Source organism: Cucumis melo, chromosome 7 (assembly GCF_025177605.1).
Source record: "Cucumis melo cultivar AY chromosome 7, USDA_Cmelo_AY_1.0, whole genome shotgun sequence".
NCBI classification, from domain to species: domain Eukaryota; kingdom Viridiplantae; phylum Streptophyta; class Magnoliopsida; order Cucurbitales; family Cucurbitaceae; genus Cucumis; species Cucumis melo.
In genome coordinates this window covers 9,249,902-9,269,913 of record NC_066863.1, presented here as the reverse complement: position 1 = coordinate 9,269,913, position 20,012 = coordinate 9,249,902, and the positions used below count along the sequence as shown (strand labels likewise).

Sequence of the window (20,012 nt, the reverse complement as noted above, 5' to 3'; positions counted from 1 at the left end):
CACTTTTTTTATGCCTTCATAATCTCATTTCTATTCTACCATCAATTCTTTATGCATTTCAATGTCAATCATATTTTCATTAAATCTGATTACATTTTAGTCTTTAAACTACTCTTTAAATAACATGTGAGACTTTAGAATTTTGAGTCTTCAAACTACTGCTCTGTGATTTCTATTGGTTGTTGGGCTTAATATTTTCAAAATGTGCTTTTACTTGTATGGCTTCATACTATGGTTGGCTATTGGATCTTAAATCATGTATGAATTTTTTTTTTGTTGGAAATAACAAATTTCTTTCCTTCTTAAAGTTGTAGAATTGAGATTCTTTTGCTTTTGGATTATATTGAGTTTCTATATCTATATTTTTTTCTTTTTTACAACTAAAACGTTGAAGCTTCCGACCGTCGACCAGCGTCCTTCAAACAGTCCTACCAGACAAAAACGAAAAGCTACCGGACAAAACGAGAAGCGGTCGCTTGATGAAAGCGAAAAGGGTGAATAAAAATGAAAACGCTTTGTTCTGTACGACTGTCGACCGTTAACCTATTGAAGTTATCCTTGTTCTTTATAGAAAATCTTAGAAGATGGATGTTTCAACATTTACCATTCATTTTTCTTTGCAGGTGGTCCTAAACAAAAAGAAAGAATTTCAATGGCAAAGGGTTGTTCTTTTTCTAAGAATAGGTGCAATGAGGTATGTTAGGTTATGTTTCATTTCACTTGAATTCGTAATATGCTTTTCTACACTCTCATGAGTCATTCATCTAAGGAAAAGTGTTATATCTTTCCAATACACCCGTAGTTATTATTTCTACACTTGCGTGGGTTGACAAAGCATCTTCAAAATTATTGAGGATAGGCCATGATTATAGTTCAAGGAATTGGATCTTTCAACTTCAACATCCTGGTTATTAAGGCAATAACTTTGGTAGTATATGAATCCAAAACCTTTTTTATGTATTGAATATCAGGAAAGATTTACAGCATCGTAATTAAACAATATTATGATGTAATTGTTTCTTTTTCTAGAATAAGTGTTGAATGTTCTATCAAGTTTAGTTTGGAATGTAAATATTATGATGGAAAATATTATGATAGAATGGTTGCAATGGCTATTTTACTCTTTCCAGAGAAAATGGTAGCATGGGCTTTTTCTTACCAGGTTGATTCAATTCTCATTTTGGTGGCTCCTCTCTTCTTCGATCTTGATCTCTATTATCACTTACTTGCATGCTTTATATTTAATTGGCATTTTGCATAAGAAAACTAAAAGACTCTATGTTTGTTCCTATCTCAATCTGCTTGGGATGATGAACTTTTTTTCTTTTTTTTTATCTTGATTGCATTTTTGTTCTTTCAGTTCAATGATTTTAGTACTGATGGAGGACCGACAGCCAAGTATTTTAATCCAAGTTTTCTTACTTCTCCATTTTTTTGCTTTCAGTGCAATGGAAGAATTGAAGCTTATAGGGAACTATCTGAAAGGTTCCCGTCCAATTTGACATTTTCATCGAATTTTGATAAAGATGTCCTCTGAAAACTTCTGAAGGAAATGATTATTCAGGTACCAATGGCAAAGTTATAGAATTTAATGCGTATGCAAACATTTTCTACTTGCTACAAAATTTAATGCTAATTGTGGATAACATCCAAAAGTACAACCTCCCCTTGACACCCAAACAATGCACTGGATGTTGTCTTTCTTCTAAATGTTTGCTCGCCGCTCTTTTCCATGAAGTGGCAAATGAATGCAGAAAAATATTCTACTTTGTGTTTGGCAAAGACATTAGAAAGAGTTTTAGGAGTCTTGTGGTATTAATGGCAACTATTTATTATGATATTGGAAGTATATTAGTCATTAGTTTTTAGGGGGATTGTCAATGAATGGTTACACTTTAGAGAAAGACTAAGATAAGAGCTTGGATAGGTACAAGTAAAGAAACAGTCCTCCTAACTTCAGATTTAATGACCAAGATTTCACTCAGAGAAAAAATAAAAAATGGACCCTTAGGTGGCAGTGAGCTTCAGCTTTTAACTCCGTGAATGTTGAAGTGTTGCACATTTTTTAATTGACAGATTGGTAGATTTTATATATGCTCCTGTGTCTGTGTTATAAAACTAACATTCTAAATGTTCCTATAGAAATTCACATCTTCTCCTAATCACAGTATGAAGGTTAGTACAACGTTTACATTTTCAATGTGCAACCCTTTCATAGTTTCGTTTTATATGTGTAAGTGTTGAGATGATCTGACTAAAAATTTTTAAAGATGAATTGTTGTTCTTTTTTACTAAAACTTGCGAAATTCTATTGTAGGTTGTTGCTTCAAGAATTATTTGGTGAAACTTACTACGAGGCTTCGTGAAGTATTTAACACTCGTAAAGAAGTAATTATTGAGGGTTAGAACATAATTTAATGTTCTAGAGTCTTATAGTTAGTAATTTTATTTATCTTTGTAAATTGAGAGTAGTTTGTGGAAAGACATGAATAGTCATACTACTTGTAAATTATGTATATATATAACTTATTGTTGAAGAATGAAATTGTTGTTCGAGAGTTTATTTTGCTGACAAATTTGTCATTGTTGTTTATTAGAGAATTTATTTTGTTGACGAATTTGTCTTTATTTAAATGAATGTAATACAGAAATGGAAAATAAGAAATGTAAAAAGTGTCAAGTATACGGCTTTACTTGACACGTAAACAGTGTCAAGTATGATATCTTACTTGACACGCAAACAGTGTCAAGTATGATATCTTACTTGACACGTAAAAAGCGTCAAGTATGATATCTTACTGGATACGTAAAAAACGTCAAGTATGATATCTTAGTTGACACGAAAATGACGTCAAGAAATATAATACTTAACGTTTTTTTAGTGTCAAGTAATGGGACTATACTTGACAGTCGATTACTTGACGCTTTTTAAAACGTTAAGTATAGGTTTACTTGACACTGTATCAACGTCAAGTAATCCAATTTTTGTAATAGTGTTGGTTGAATCTTTGTTCCCAAGTGCTAATATTTCTTGAATAAAATGAAAAAAAAACTATTGATAAACAATCTCCATAAATGCAATAAATATATTTTGGATAGAAAAGTAACTTCAAGTTATCGAGTTAATGACATATTGTTTCTCTATTGCATATCCAAAGACATTGTTTGCAGGTTTACAATCGGCAACACAACAGTTGTTTGTGCATCTTTTTGTATGATAAAACTATTAGAATAATTAAGGGTGTGTTTGAATTCATTTTTGAATTGTTTAATTTTTAAAATAATTCATTTTAAGCCGTTTGACATTTGTTTCAAATAATTTTTAGAAAAATGAGATTATGAAATAAATCATTTTGGAAAAAATACATGCATTCAAATTTTAGAATAAATATTTATTTTATTATAAATATTATGATATATTATAAATGTAGATATCCATAACCTACATAGGTTACAATTTTCATATAACTCTCATTCAATTCCATATTGTAACATTCATCCCATTGAATTCCATAATATAACCTATACCATGATATGTCCTATAAATAGAGGTGTGTGTGGTGTCTTTGTAATACACACAACAATTGAGTTCAATTGTCCTCTACTTCCTTTCTTCTCTATTCTTCTTTGTGTTATTGCATTGTTTTTATTTAGTTTTTTTGGTTATTTATTTCATCTTACGTTATCAGCACGAGTCTCTACAATCTTATCATTTGAAAAAAGTAGGTTATAATATTAGTGTTGTTTTTTTTTTTGTGTGTTTTGGTATTTGTGAACATTGCATGCAATAATCCATGTATACATCATGCATATTTCAAATATTTGAGAATGTAATCTTTTATGACTATTGCATGTTGTAATTTTTCATATTACGTTTACATGATTATTGTTTGTTAAAAATATTATTAATTCATAATAAGATTATGGTTTAATTCATCTTAATTTCTTTATGATTTATGTGAATGTTTATGTTTGGTTCTTATTTCAATTATTTTAAGATCTATATATAGTTTATGGGTTATTTATGATTTGTGTCTATAGTTTAGTTGTCTACTTTCTATTAGTATAAGTTTTGTAATTGTTTTTATGATCTAAATGCTTTTATCAATTTACCTAATTCTATTGTTTTAACATATTATGTATAAGTATGTTGTAAAATTAACGTTTTTTGTGTGTATTGTTGTTAATTTTCCATAATATGTATATGTAATTTTTATTTATAATTTTAACTATTGTACATTAACATTCATGTTTTGAATTAGTATATATGGGTCCCATTGATTTTTGTATCATGTGCATAGTGTAATATTTATCTAAGTTGTCTTAAAATGCATGTTTAAGTCTTAGAATACATGTTTAACATGTTTATTAAATTTTTGTTCTTTGTTATAGTTTTACCATGTCAAGCCTTGCCAAATTAGAATTTCTAGCTCTTGATATCAATGGTGATAATTATTTATCATGAGTGCTTGATACTGAAATTCATTTAGATGTCATTAATCTTGAAGAAACGATTAAAGAATGAAATACGACTTCAAGTCAAGAAAAGGCGAAAGCCATGATTTTCCTTCGACATCATCTTCATGAGGGACTAAAGATTGAATATCTTACAGTAAAAGATCTCTATGAACTATGACAAAGTTTTAAGAAAATATTGTACAATCATAATAAAAGAGTTTGATTCTTTCTAAAGCTCGATATGATTGAATGCACTTAAGGTTGCAAGATTTTAAATCAGTAAGTGATTATAATTCTGCATTATTTAAAATTTGTTCAAAATTATTATTATACGGAGAAAAAGTTACTGATGAAGATATGTTAGAGAAAACCTTTTCAACATTTCATGTCTCGAATATGCTCCTGCAGCAGCAATATCGAGAAAGAGGTTTTAAAAAGTATTCTGAACTTATATCATGTCTTCTTGTGGCTGAACAAAATAATGAGTTATTAATGAAAAACCATGAATCTCGACCCGCTGGAGCAACACCATTCCCTGAAGTGAATGTTGTATTTTCAAATAATATTAATGATTGAGGTCGTGGTCGAAGTCGTGATTGAGGTCGTGGTTGAAGTCGTGGTTGAGGTCGTGACCATGGTAAAGGAAGAAATAATTATATTTTACGTGGTAATAATCATTTAGATTTCAAGAAAACCACAAATGATGATCATAGAAGGAAGACTTCACAAAATTATAAGAAAATTAAAAGTGGTGAAAATCAATGCTTTCGTTGTGGTATGAATGGTCATTGGACTTGTACTTGTCGTACATTCAAGCACTTAATCAACCTCTATCAAGCCTAATTGAAGGAAAAAGGAAAGAATGTGGGAGTAAATTTTGCCTATCAAGATGATGTATTTGGCACTTCCAACATGACCCATTTGGATGTGGCGGACTTCTTTGAGTCTCTTGAAGAGAAAAATGATGTTAATGAAGAAGTAGCAAATACTTTCTTTAATTATAATAATGTTCAAAACTAATATTTGCATTATGTTTTAATGTTTTCTCTATTTAACACTAATCAGTTTATTTACATTATTTACATTTCAAGTAATTTTTTTTCTTTTTACCAAGAGACTTATTGTAATCGTTCTTTTTTTAGTGAAGAGTTATGAAAATTTCTCATATTTTGGCTGACTCATTGAATAATGAAGACCTATGTTTAACAAATAGTGCAATTACGCACACAATAGTTAAAAGTAAAAAATATTATTCTACACTGACAATGTTTGGAGCAAATGTCAATACAATATCAGGTTCTATAAACTTGATTGAATGTTTTGGTAAAGCAAACCTTATTTTGCCTAGAATAACAAAATTCACAATTAGTAATGCTTTGTTCTCTAGTAAGTCAAAAAGAAACTTGTTGAGATTCAAAGACATACGTGAAAATGGTTATCATGTTGAAACTAACAATAAAAATAATATAGAATATCTTTATATTACATTTATTGTTTCACATTAGAAGCTTATATTGGAAACATTGCTTGCCTTTTCTTCTGGATTATATTATACTCATATATGAGTAATTGAAACAAATGCAACCATGAATCCGAAGTTCATAAATTTAAATATGTTCACTGTTTAACATGAACGATTGAGTCATCCTAGGTCAACAATGATGAGAAGAATTATTGAAAATTCTCATGGGCATCCACTAAAGAACCAAAAGATTCTTCCATCTAATGAGTTATCATGTATTGCTTGCTTTCAAGGAAAATTAATTATTAGGCCATCACCAACCAAAGTAGAAGTTGAGTCACTTACATGTTTTGAACAGATTCATGGTGACATATGTGGACCCATCAATCCACCAAGTGGACCATTTAGATACTTCATGATTTTAATTGACACATCAAGTAGATGGTCACATATGTGTTTATTATCAAGTCGAAGCCTTGCATTTGCAAAATTACTTGCTTAAATAATCAAAATAAGAGCACAGTTTCCTATTATACAATAAAAAACATTCGACTTGATAATGCTGGTGAATTTACATCCCAAGCATTTAATAATTATTGTATGTCAATTGGGATAAATATTGAACATCTATAGCTCATGTTCATACACAAAATGGTTCGGCAGAATCATTTTTCAAGCGTTTATAATTGATTGTCATACCATTATTACTTATGAGAGCAAACATTCCATTATCTATATAGAGTCATGTTATTCTGCATGCAGGGTCACTTATATACATAAGACCGACATCTTATCATAAGTATTCTCTCGTACAATTAGCTTATAGCTAGGAGCTAAATATTTCTCATTTGCAAATTTTTGGTTGTGTAGTATATGTTCCAATTTCTCCACCACAACGTTCTAAAATGGGACCTCAAAGAAGGTTAGGAATATATGTCGGATTTGAATCCCCATCAATTATTAGATATCTTGAACCCTTGACAGAGGATGTATTTACTGCACGATTCGTTGATTGTCATTTAAGTGAGACAAATTTTCCAACATTAGGGGGAGAAATTAAGAAGTTAGAAAATGAAATTGCCTAGAATGTATCGTTATTGTCTCATTTAGATCCTCGTACAAAGCAATGTGAACTAGAAGTTCTAAAGATAATTCATTTACAAAGTGTAGCAAATCAAATGCCAGATGCATTTACAGATACTAAGAAAGTGACCAAGTTATATACTTCACATGTAAATACTCCATCTAAAATTGAAATCCCAACTTAGCAAGTTGATACAATTAATGAATCAACGTTGCGCCAAAAGTGTGGTAGACCGATAGGTTCAAAGGCTAAAAATTCTCGAAAAAGAAAAGTGATAAAAGTCGAAATGACTTAATTGATAATAGAAACATTCAAGAAAAGGTTTTGAACGCAACTAATGGTAAAAATGTTGAAGAGACTCAAGTATATGAAGACAACAATAAGATCTCAATAAATTATACCATGACAGGAAAAAGATGGAATAGAACTAATGTAGTCGTGGATAAATTTTTGCGTATAATGTTACACATAATATCATTCATGAAAATGAGGATTATGAACCTAAATCTGTTGACAGATGTCGTAATAGAAAGGATTGGCCCAAGTGGAAAGAAGTTATCCAAGTAGAATTAAACTCACTCACGAAACGTGAAGTTTTTGGACTTATAGTTCATACACCTAAAGGTGTAAAACCTATGGGATTTAAATTGGTATTTGTGCGTAAACAAAATGAAAATGATGAGGTCACTAGATATAAAGCACGACTTGTTGCACAAGAATTTTCTCAAAGACCAGACATTGATTATGAGGAAACATATTCTCCTGTGGTGAATGCTATTACATTAAGATATTTAATTAGTATGACTATATGTAAAAATATTGATATGCATTCTTATGGATGTAGTTGCGACATACTTATATGGATGTAGTTACAGCATACTTATATGGATCTTTGAAAAATGAAATCTATATGAAAATCCCTGAAGGATTTAAGATATCTAAATCATATAATTTAAACTCTAGAGAATTATGTTCAATCAAATTACAAAGATCATTATATGGATTGAAACAATCAGAACGAATGTGGTACAATTGCTTAAGTGAATATTTATTGAAAGAAGGCTATCAAAATAATCCAATTTGACCATGTGTTTTTATTAAGAAATCATAGTCAGAATTTGCGATTACAGTTGTATATGTTGATGATTTAAATATAATTGGAACTCCTGAAGAACTTTCAAAGGCAATAGAATATCTCAAAAAAGAATTTGAAATGAAAGATCTTGGTAAAACAAAATTTTGTATTGGCATGCAAATCGACCATTTAGCTGATGCAATTTTTATTCATCAATCGACATATACAGAAAAGATTTTAAAAAGATTCTACATGGACAAACCACACCCATTGAACATTTCAATGATGGTTCGATCACTAGATGTAAAAAATGATATCTTTTGACCTCGAGAAGATAATGAAGAATTACTTGATCCTGAAGTACCATACCTTAGTGCAATAGGTACACTAGTGTATCTTGCTAATAACACGAGATCAGATATATCATTTTCAGTAACTTTATTAGCAATATATAGTTCTTCTTCAATATAAAGACATTGAAATGGAGTTAAGCATGTACTTCGTTATCTTCAAGGGACAATTGATATTGGTTTGTTTTATTTAAATAAATCAAACTTTTATCTAGTTGGTTATGCGGATGCTGGATATTTATCTGACCCACACAGAGCAAGATCTCAAACAGGTTATATGTTTAGATGTGGAGGAATTGCTATATCTTGGCGGTCTGTAAAGTAAACCATTATGGTCACTTCATCGAATCATGTAGAAATTCTTACAATTCATGAAGCTAGTAGAGAATGTGTATGGTTGAGATCAATGACTCATCATATTCGAGAAACATGTGGTTTGTAAAAATTTACCAACAATATTATTTGAAGATAATACTACATGTATAGCACAAATCAAACGAGGGTATATAAAAGGAGATAGAACAAAGCATATCTCACAAAAACTTTTCTATACACATGACCTTGAAGAAAATGGTGACATTAGTATTCAACAAATTTCTTCAAAAGACAACTTGGCGGACTTATTCACAAAAGCATTACTCACATCAACATTTGAAAAGCTGGTGCACAATATTGGAATGCAACGACTCAGATAACTCAAGTGATATATTCATAAGGGGAGTAGAAATATTGCCCTTAAGAAATAGGAATATTGCACTCTTTTTCCCTTTACTATGATTTTTCCCATTTGGTTTTTCTAGCAAAGTTTTTAATGAGACAGTTATTAATGTATAAAAATGATGTATTATTTTTCCTTTACTAGGATTTTTTTCCTTCGGGGTTTTTCCTAGTAAGGTTTTAACGAGACATTTTTTTATATAATATGGATATCTAAAGGGGAGTATTGTAAATATAATGATATATTATAAATGTAGATATCCATAACCTACATAGATTACAATTTTCATATAACTCTCATTCAATTCCATATTGTAACATTCATCCCATTGAATTTCATAATGTAACCTATACCATGATATGTCCTATAAATAGAGGTGTGTGGTGCCTTTGTAATATATACACCACAATTGAGTTCAATTGTCCTCTACTTCCTTTCTTCTCTATTATTCTTCTTTATGTTGTTGCATTATTCTTATTTAGTTTCTTGGTTATTTATTTCATAACATATTTGATGTTTAACGAGAAATCCCTTCCAAATATCTATTTTTCTTCCTCTATTTTTTCTTTTCCTTTTTACTATCTATTTTTCACTCCATGGTTCTTTTTTTTTTTTTCTATTTTTAAATACTTTGAATATATTTTTCAATGTATATGAACACACATTTAAATATAGAGATTAGCAAATGTTCCTCTCTCAGACAAATCTACTTCGCATTAACATTTGTGAAAGAAATCATAAGGACGTCAATGAAGAACATGATCGTTCGGTTTGTGAAATAAAGATGAATGAAAAACGTGATCGAATTGCACATCTTTTTGTCTAGTTGATATTATATTGTCTCGAAAAAATTATTTATCTAATTTATACTTTGTTGTTAGAAATCAATTTTTTTTATGGTTATATATTTATATTTCAAGATATTTGTGATTCTAGAATGGAATTTTTTAAAAAAAATTAATACAAAAAATGAAATTAGTGTTTTGTTTAAAATAACTAAAAAATTAATAATTTCAAGATAATGTACGATTAATTTTAAAATATATTTATGAAAAAAAGATTGAAAACGTGTGTATTTCTTTATAAAATTAGTTCATAATGTTTAATAGTTTTTTATGGTAATTTATCATAAGTATAAACATTATTAGTATAGGACAAACCAAACACAATTTTTCATATAAATATTTATAAAGAGATCAAACCAAGTGTTTAGGTTTTAAACTCATTTTACAAAAAAGATTTTTTTGAAAATGTATTATTAAAAAAACATTTTTTTCATAGACAATCCAAACGAATCCTAAATATATCTATTCTTGAATCAAGTGAATGACATATTGTTTTGAGAGATGTGTGAGGGTCACAATATGATTTGAACGTGGAAGAGACTTTGTCGGATGCTACATTTTGTTTACTTCTTCTCATTCCAAGTAATCTTTCAATCAATTATGAGGATGAGCAACCGTAGATTTTCTCTTAATTCCATGTGCTCCCATTACATCATCTTCAATGAAACTTGAATTTTCTATGTTGCTTGCATAATTATTTTCCACCAAAATGTTCTTTTTTCAACCCCTCCAAATCTTGTGAGAAAATGAATAAATTTGTATATGCATGCTCAAATAACTTTCCATGTTCGGCTGCTGGTGAAGTAATTTGGCAAGCATTACGACATAAGTGATTATAACGCTTTCTAATTCACTATTTAATTCCACTTACCTTATATATTTGGTTGTCAAATTCACTTGAAGCTCTACCATCTTTTGTCCATCTCTTCAAAATATAGGAAGTAGAATTCTATTCATATTTTTCGTCGTCTCTAAGCACTTTAAGCGTGTGGGTACATAAAATACCCATATAAGAGACTTTCATACAATTGCAAGCTAAGTGACTGTCTGTGCTGAAGCTTCATATTTCGAATGTGTTTGGATCACATTTTGAAGTGTTTAAACGTGCAAAACTATTTTGAAAAAATTGTGGTGTCCGACAACTTCACAAAATGTATATTTTAAAAATTAGTTTACAAAACAATTTATTTTAGAAAAATCACTCAAAACCAAGTTTTTAGAAAAGAGATTATCAAGTTATTGACCGAAAATCTATAACTTTTTTCATCTTATATTGAAATTATAAAAATACCCTTCATACTCTCCTCCTCCTCCCATTATTCTCCTAGTCGAAAACTTCTCAAATGTTTAGGGAAAGTTATCATAATCCTTGTTTTAGGGTTATTATAACCCCTCTTCCCTCTCTCTCGTTTCTCTTAAACCCTCTTCAACTCCCCCGTAATCCTACCTCTTCAACTCTCCCATAGTTTTATTATATCGTTTATTTTTAAAATTTTACTCTTTTATTTATCAAATGTCATTTGTTTTAAATTAATTTAATTATCTTAAAAAATATATTATTTTTAAATTTATTTTATTTATGAAATTAATTTTAATTAAATATTAATTGTGATTAGTTTACACATTTAGTCCTTATATTTAACTTTTTTTTAAACTCTTTTATTTCATGTCTTTCATTTGCTTTTGTTTTTTTATTTGTTTTTCACCTTTTTAAAAAAACTAATGTATCTATATCTAAACTTTTTCTGATAAATTTAAATTAAACGAGTTTATAAAAAAATGAATTTTATTAAATTTATAAAAATTCAAAACAAAGTTAAATCAGACGATTTAATATTCAATTAAGTAACTTTTGAATCCTTAAATAACCTAAAAAATGTATAACAAACACTATAAGAAAATATGTATTTCTCGACGCACAACACGGACGTTGGGAGCAAAGCTTCTCCCGACGTTGTAGAATCTTAGTCGGGAAAGGTTGGTCATCCCAACGCGACATAAGGCAACATCGGTATAAGGTAATTTAATAAAAAGTTTATTAACTTCTCCCGACGCCATACATAACGGCGTCGGGAGAAGTTTATAATTTTTTTAATATATTACTTCTTCCGACGCCATACATAATAGCGTTAGGAGAAGTTTATAATTTTTTTAGATATATTTAACTTCTCCCAATGCCATACATAACGGTGTCGGGAGTTCCCCTTTAAAAACCATTTTTCAGATATGAAAGGAAGCCGAAAAATGAGAAAGAGAGAGAGAGAGAGATTTCAGACTTCCAAAAGAGGAAGAAGATTCCTGTCGCCATCCACCATCCAGTTTTCATCGTCAATCTCCATCGTCTGGTCTTCACATTCGCCCACCGCCCCTCGCCGACGGTAAGCCAATCTTTTTTTTTTCTTTATTTTGGTTTAGGTATTAGAAATATAATTAAATTTGTGATTGTTTTTGTGGATTTGTATCAATAATGTTTAAACTGTGTTCATTTTGTTGTGGATTTGTTGTTGATTGTGTAAATTTTGTTTTTATTGTTGATTTTTTGTTATTGATTTTTTGTTATTGTTCTTTATGTTCTCAGTCCTCCCTTCCGGTTCCACCGTTGCTCCTATCTCTTCTGGTTATTATTTATTTAAGTTACATTTTGCTCTAAAATCTTAAATCCTACTTCTAATTTTGCCTTAGCTTTGCTAATTTTTTCATTCGTTTGTTTAGATCTCATTCTCGATTTTGCAAAAAAAAAAAAAATAGAGGATCTCCCAACGCACAAATATTGCATTGGGAGATCCCTTAACGCTTTATTTTGTGCGTCGAAAGATGTCAAGGGATCTCCCATGCTATATTTTGTACGTCGGGAGATCCTCTCCCGACTCCAATCCCGACGCAGGTTTATGAGTCAAAAAAAGATTTTTCCACACCTTTTCATATATCTCCTGACACTTTTGTGCGTCGGGAAACCTCCATTTTCTTGTAGTGAAATATTTCAAAAATTATTTAAACTTTAAATGTATAAGACTTTTCTTTAAAAAAATTCAATTTAATAGCGAGGTTTGATTTAAGATTTATTTCAATTAAATTTTGAATCTAAAATTTTTACCAAATTATGCTCGTACTTTTCCAAAATGTAGTATTTTCTCTTTCTTCTTCCTTATTTTTATATCTTCAAATTCACTTTAATTTTTATTTTAAAAGGAAAAACAATAATTTATTCCATCGTAACGATACTTAAAAAAAATTGAAAATTTCAAATCGTATTTAAAGAAATTAAGGCAAATTGTTTTACGAAAACTACGACGATTTGCTAAATTAAATATATGAAATTCATGTACTGGATTTAGAATATGATTTTTTTAAAAAAAAGATTTGACAAATTATTTTATGAAAACTAGGATGATTTTTTAAATTAAATATACAAAATTTGTGTATTGGAGTTAGAATATGAGTTTTAAAAAAATTAATAATTTATTTGCATATTACGTAAAAAATGTTGAAAATGGATGTTGTATTTAAAGAAATTATTGGAAATTGTTTTACGAAAATAGGACATTTTGGGAAATTAATTATATGAAATTTGTGTATTGGATTTAGAATACAAATTTTTTAAAAAATTAATAATCTATTCGTATGTAACGATCTCGTGAAAAACGTTGAAAATGGACGTCACATTTAAAGAAATTACTGAAAATTGTTTTACTAAAATAAGACAAGTTGATAAATTAAATATACAAAACTTGTGTATTGAATTTAGAATACGAATTTTTAAAAAAATGTATTAAAAAATAAATTTCATAACACTATCTACATAACATTTTCCTTAAACACATGTTATGATAAAACTAGGTTTATCATAACACTAAACCCTTCATAACCCTGCCCTTTCCCCAAACGATCCCCAATAATTTCAAGATAACGTGCGGTTAATTTAAAAAAATATTTCTTCGTAAAAGAACAAAAAATATATGTTTTTTTTATGAAATTAGTTCATAGTGTAACGCCCAAAAAAATTTTTGAAATTTAATTTATTATCTTAAGTGTAGTTATTGAAATTTTGGATGTTTTGAATTAAGTGATTATGAACATTTGATTTTTATTAGACATTAAGAAAATATCTAATAGTGATATTTTAATTGGGAAAAAGATTTATGTGATTGGTTGATTTTGATTTTAAAATGGAGATTTCATGGGTTTAAATAAGAAAGAGATTAAGTGATTTTAATTGATTAAATTAGGGAAAAGAGAAAAGAATAATAATAATAATAATAAGCATATTATTATTTTTCTCATTAAAGGTCCATTGGGATCTGTGCACCATTAAACCACCATCTCCTTTCATTGAGAAAGAAAAGAAAAAAAACCCTACATCTTTTAGAAAAAAAAACCCTAGCTGTCGCCTAGTTCAGTCGTCGCCGCCGCTCCGTCTGATCTCCCCTCGTCTGGAAGTTGTTGTCGATCGTCTGCTTTCCGTCACGGTCCGTCGCTCGTACCCGAACCCGAAAAACCAACCCGACCCTCGTCGTGGCAGCCACCCGTCGGATCGTTCCGCCCTCGCCGCCGCTTTCTCCGTCCGATCTCCTCCATCTGGAAGCTGTCGCCGATCGACTGCTTTCCGTAACAGCCCGTCGCTCATCGTCACAAAACAAGTCGTCGACCAATTGGAGTTCGCCGTTACCTGGTCAGCGTCGCGTCGTCGGAAGACCGAGCGCTCAGTCCGTCGTTCATACCAAAACCCGAAAAATCGACCCGCACGCCCGCGCCCTTCTCCGCGAGCCGACCCGTCTCCAGCCGTTCCGCGTGCCTCCATAGCCGCGTGAAGCCGAGCCGCCAGCAGCCAGTCGCACGCGCACCCTTGCAAGTCGTGCGAAGAGCCGAGCTGCCCCAGTCGAGCACGCGCGCAAGCCGTACGCGTTTCCCAGAGTTGTGCATGCCTAATCGAGCCACCTTCTGCTTTCTAGCCAAGCCGCCTAGTCGCTTCACCTGTTTTTGAGCCACAAGGCTAATTTTGTGTCCTTTTCCACCTGTTTGGTAAGTTGATTGGGCTTTGGAACACCCAACTAAGATTTAAAAATTTTTTGATCTTAAATAATTTAATTTTGGGTTAAATTAAATTATTTTTCTTAAAGGACAGTTTGGACCAAGCGATTTTGGAGCGTGAAATTTCTCCAGTTAAGGACTCAAGCGTTGCAACCTCGACCTCGGGTAAGTTATTTCAACTGGTTTTTGGACCCTTGGTCGTTTGATGATTAAGTTATGAAAATTGGTGTTTTCTAACCATTTAAGGCTTCGCTGCTTCGAAAGCGTGATTCTACTGCTAGAATTCGTTGAGCAAATCTCCAGGTAAGAGATTCTACTACTAGACCTACGAGCGGAATTAAGAGATCGCATATATCCTTAGTTATGCATATTGATGACTAGATTGCATAACGACATGGCAATTAATGATGATATGATATGACATGATGATATGGTGTGACATGATGACGTGATGATGCTATGTTACATGTATGCTATGGTTAGGGTGTATGTTAGCTTATTCTATTAGAGTTGTACCTGCATGGGTGTCCTTCGGGATCACCACCTATTTAGGACTGCGTAGTTTGACGAGACCGCCAGTCTGGCATTGATATAGACATGATTCGAGTGATTCGACGGGATCGCTGGCAGCCCGATTGTCTTAGTGTTTCCTCCGGGTACGCTACAGACTAGTTTGTCCTAGGTGTTCCTTTGGGTTCACCGAAGACCAGATTTTGTTTCTACGGGATCACATGTTACACGTGTTCGGGAACGTGCCAGTTCTTGGGTACCATTTTCAGGACTCTAATAAGAAGTTAACAGGCACCTAGCGGGACTAGTAGTGGGTCCCTTACTTAGTATTTTATACTCACTCTTTCCATTTCTATTTTTTCAGGCAGAGGTAGAGGTAAGGGCAAGGGCAAGCTGGCGAGCGACCAGAAGTGACCGTGGCGAGCCATAGGGATCTTATGCTTTCGCTTCATGTCATAGTTCAGACTTTAACGTTGTATTTTAGTCTATTCTTTATTTGTTATTTTACTTCTTTAAAATTAGATAGGGCTCGAGTTAGGATTTTACTTTTATATTTATCTCAAATCACATTTGTTTATGCTTTTAAATAAAACTTTGAGGTTTTGTTTCATTTTTTCCAAATTTTACAAATTTTATGTCTTTTAAAATTTGTAATGACTTCGACTTAGTATAAGGAGTTGGGTCGTTACACATAGTGTTTAATACTCTTTTATAGTAATTTGACTTAAGTATAAACATTTTGGTATATAACAAAACCAAACAAAATTATGTATAATAAACACCTAAAAATATTTAACCAAACATGAAAGTATTTAAATTTTAAATCCATTTTAAAAAAAATATTTTTAAAAAGATCTAACCAAATACGAAAGTGTTTAAATTTTAAATTCAATTTGAAGAAAGCGTTTTTAAAAAATGTATTCTTGAAAAACAATTTTTTCATCGATAATCCAAACGTACCCTTAACCGACCATTTATGTGATCTTTCGAAAGTTGACACATTAAACTGATCTAATGTATAATTCAACTTACTACTATTGTAGAGGTTACATGTATATAGTCTCTTTAAAACAATTTTAAAGATCTCTAGTGCATATATATTTTTGATGCATATCGTAACATCTTTGTATTCGTTAGCAAGGTTTGTATCGTTTGATTCATCTTAAATTTCAACTTCAATTCTTCATATCTTGGATCAACCAAAACTCTTTTATAATGTTCAAGAAAACGCAAAATATCATGACTTGGGGTTTAAATATTTTTTCAATAAACTATTCATACTTTCACTTCGCTGTGTATTTTTCATTGCCCATTTTTCTCGCAACTCAAAAAAATCTGTCAATCACTTATCATCTTTAAATTTATAAATGTCCAACATTTGTTGCAATGCTAACAACCAATCATCTTTATCATTGTAAGCATACACACAACGATTGAAGTCATAAACAAATTGGTTTGAGTGGTGAAACACATGACTTAAAATTTTAGCAGCATACTTTGAAAAATAAGCCAAACACATAGTCAATGTTGAGCTTCTAAAAAATTTTCACTTAGGCATTGCCATTGCTATAGAAGGATAGATAAGAATTGTTATTAAATTTTCATCAACCATTTAAATGATTATATAGTTTAGTCATAAAGTAAAGTTGCACCAAACACCATTTATTGCTTATGATGGTTGACTCCAATGAACGGGGCAAATGGTCGACCGATCTCATTTGTACGATAGGTAGAGTCAATTAAAACAAATAACAAAGAAGTTTCCAATAGCTAAAATTGGAGTTCTTGTTGAAGATATAATTACTTTTTGGAGAGTGATGAAAATTGCAACTTTCATATTTTCTCCTAGTTTTATTTTCTTGATATGGAAAAAATGTGTTTGCTAATAATATCATCCTTAACTCATCTTTTGTGTAGAGGTAAGGATGTAGTTGGTTGTGTTTTTAATCTCTCAGAAAAAATAGGGTGGACATATAAATTTAAGATCTTCTTAAACAATATTTGAGTGGGTGAACAACCAACACATAGCTCAAGTCGTCTCATATTATAACTTCACCTCATCATTTGCTTAGACTATTATACTTTGGCTGCTAGAAAACACTTGGTTATAATTTTCACATTACTCAAATAGATCTTGAGTGAGTGAGTAAAAATATTTTTTACTTGGTTATTTTAGAAAAATAACATCATTTTGGGTTGTTACATATGTAAAATAAAAAACACAATTTCTTTTTTCTAGTTTACTGTGTTCTTTTTTTTTTCTTGGATCAGAGAGAAATTTGATTCATTTTGGCTTACTAAGTTTGGGAAAAAAAAAACTTTGGATGAAAATTCAAACTATAATTTGTTTGGTTAAACATAAACAAAATGAAAGGGAAAAAAGAAAGAATATTTTAGGTCTGTACCTGTTTTAAAACAATAATTTCAATATATTCAAACAAATTTAACCGAGATTAGAAAATGACATCTACTCAAAATCATAGTACGCAATCTAAATTATATTCATTTTGTTAACAAAATTCAGATTTTAAATTTTTTAAATGTATTATTATATTTCTAAATAATAATAATAATAAGTATAAAATATTGTATTTTAATTTAATTAACCCTGTCAATTTTCAAGCATCCAACTTGTACTAAAAAAGTTATTATAAACAAAATGTCAGCTAAACTTTTGGAACATATAAATAATTTTAAAGCATTGTTATATAATAATTATACAAAATGATTAACCTAAAATGTGTTAAAATATCTGTTCATAGTAATTTATAATCAATATAATATAATATTTTGGTGAATAGCAAACACATTTTAAACCATACTTCTGAAGATGGTTTAATTTTTAGATTTGCTAATGTGTAGAGACTATTTTTAGAATATTTTTATGATTTGATTTTTTTAGTTATACAGAGACTATTAAAATAAATTTTAAATTGAGAGACTAAATTGTTATTTATCAATTTTATAAACTAAGTTGTTATTTTTACGTAAACTTCTGAACTAAATATCTTACTTTTTATTTGAACTTTTATAAAAGTAACAATCTAGTTCATGAATTTTAGTTTGTAATGATTTAATTTTTAAACTTTTAATTTTGTAACAGTTTAATCTCTAAATATTACTATATAACAATTTAATCCTTCTACTTTAAAATTGACAACAATTTAATCCCTCCTATAGAATTGAGTGTGAAAATTTAACGATAAACTTTTTTTTTGCATATCAATAGTCTATTTAGATACTCAATAATTTTATAGCATACAATGTCCACATTATAAAATACTAAACATTGACATCAAATTTTGATAAAAAAAAATTTATGATGGAGACAAGTTATTACGAATTTGAAAGAACAATTACTAAATTATTACATATAAGAGTTTGTAGACTAAATTGATACAAAATTGAAATTACATGGTTAACAACTAAAGTTTGTAGGCTAAATTGTTATTTTGTAACATTTCTTTTATATACGGCCACATTTACACCAGTAAAAAAAAGTAATCAATCAATGATAAGGTAAAAAGTGGACTTTAGTTGTTGTTTTAACTACTTTTAGTAGTTGTAATCAATGAGATGTAGGATTTGTCTTGAAATTTGCTTTTTGAAAAATTACATGGGTTCCACTATCTTTATTGTTACCATTACATGTATTTGTTTGTGTAACAATATGAAAATTGTGTATTTATCACGTTTGTTGCTATCGTTATCTTTAGGATTGAACAATAGCAATAACGATGACGATAACAGTAAAATATGACATATTCATAGTTCCAGGTAAACGTGATTTATAAACAATTCAATTGTGGTTATAACTAGGCCCATTAAGATTCATTTATCCATGAAATCTCATTTCAAATACACCAATTTTTATTATGATTTGTTAGACATAGGTTAAATGACAACTTAACTATTGTTAATGTTGAGAATGACTATCATTGTAATGATTTATAATTAATGTTTCGATATAAGATATGATGATAACAATAATAATCTTTATTATTTTGATGATTACAAATATTGAAACCTTTTAGGATTATAATGTTATGTTTTAATACGCCAATCGTTATAGATCTAAAATTGTTATTCTTTTTCTATATATTTGAGAAAAAGGTTTTGGTATTAGTAGCTCTTCTCCCTTTCCATCTTAGTTAAGAAGTTATGTTAAGCTTGGCAAACAATCGAAATATGCGACTTAGTAGCAAGGTCGCACTAGATTTTTGTTTTAAGGGCATCGTTCGTCACGGCGCAATAACAATCTAAGTTTGATTTCCACCGTTAGAAGCAATGGAAATATAGAAATATGAGGCAAAAAAAATGTGAACATATTCAAGGAAAATTTAATGCAAATAATTATCACTTTATATGTAATACTGGATTACTCAAATAAATAATAAACGAACGAAATTACTGAAAATAGTATGTCCTCATTAATTCTATAATCAGAGGAGGATTAGTTGAGTCATAAACTCAAAGTTAATT

The 20,012-nt window shown here is 30.0% G+C and overlaps 2 long non-coding RNA genes across 2 annotated transcripts; both read left to right on the top strand.

Annotated features, from left to right (window-relative positions):
* Window positions 1-397: 397 nt before the first annotated feature.
* On the top strand, window positions 398-2,576 carry LOC103487553 (uncharacterized). Its single transcript, XR_007822368.1, has 4 exons — window positions 398-522; window positions 624-694; window positions 1,445-1,564; window positions 2,318-2,576. It is a non-coding gene; the product is annotated as an uncharacterized LOC103487553 (long non-coding RNA).
* Window positions 2,577-11,797: 9,221 nt separating this feature from the next.
* LOC127150221 (uncharacterized) lies at window positions 11,798-12,537 on the top strand. The gene is made up of 2 exons (XR_007822367.1): window positions 11,798-12,010; window positions 12,217-12,537. It is a non-coding gene; the product is annotated as an uncharacterized LOC127150221 (long non-coding RNA).
* The last annotated feature ends 7,475 nt before the right edge of the window (window positions 12,538-20,012 follow it).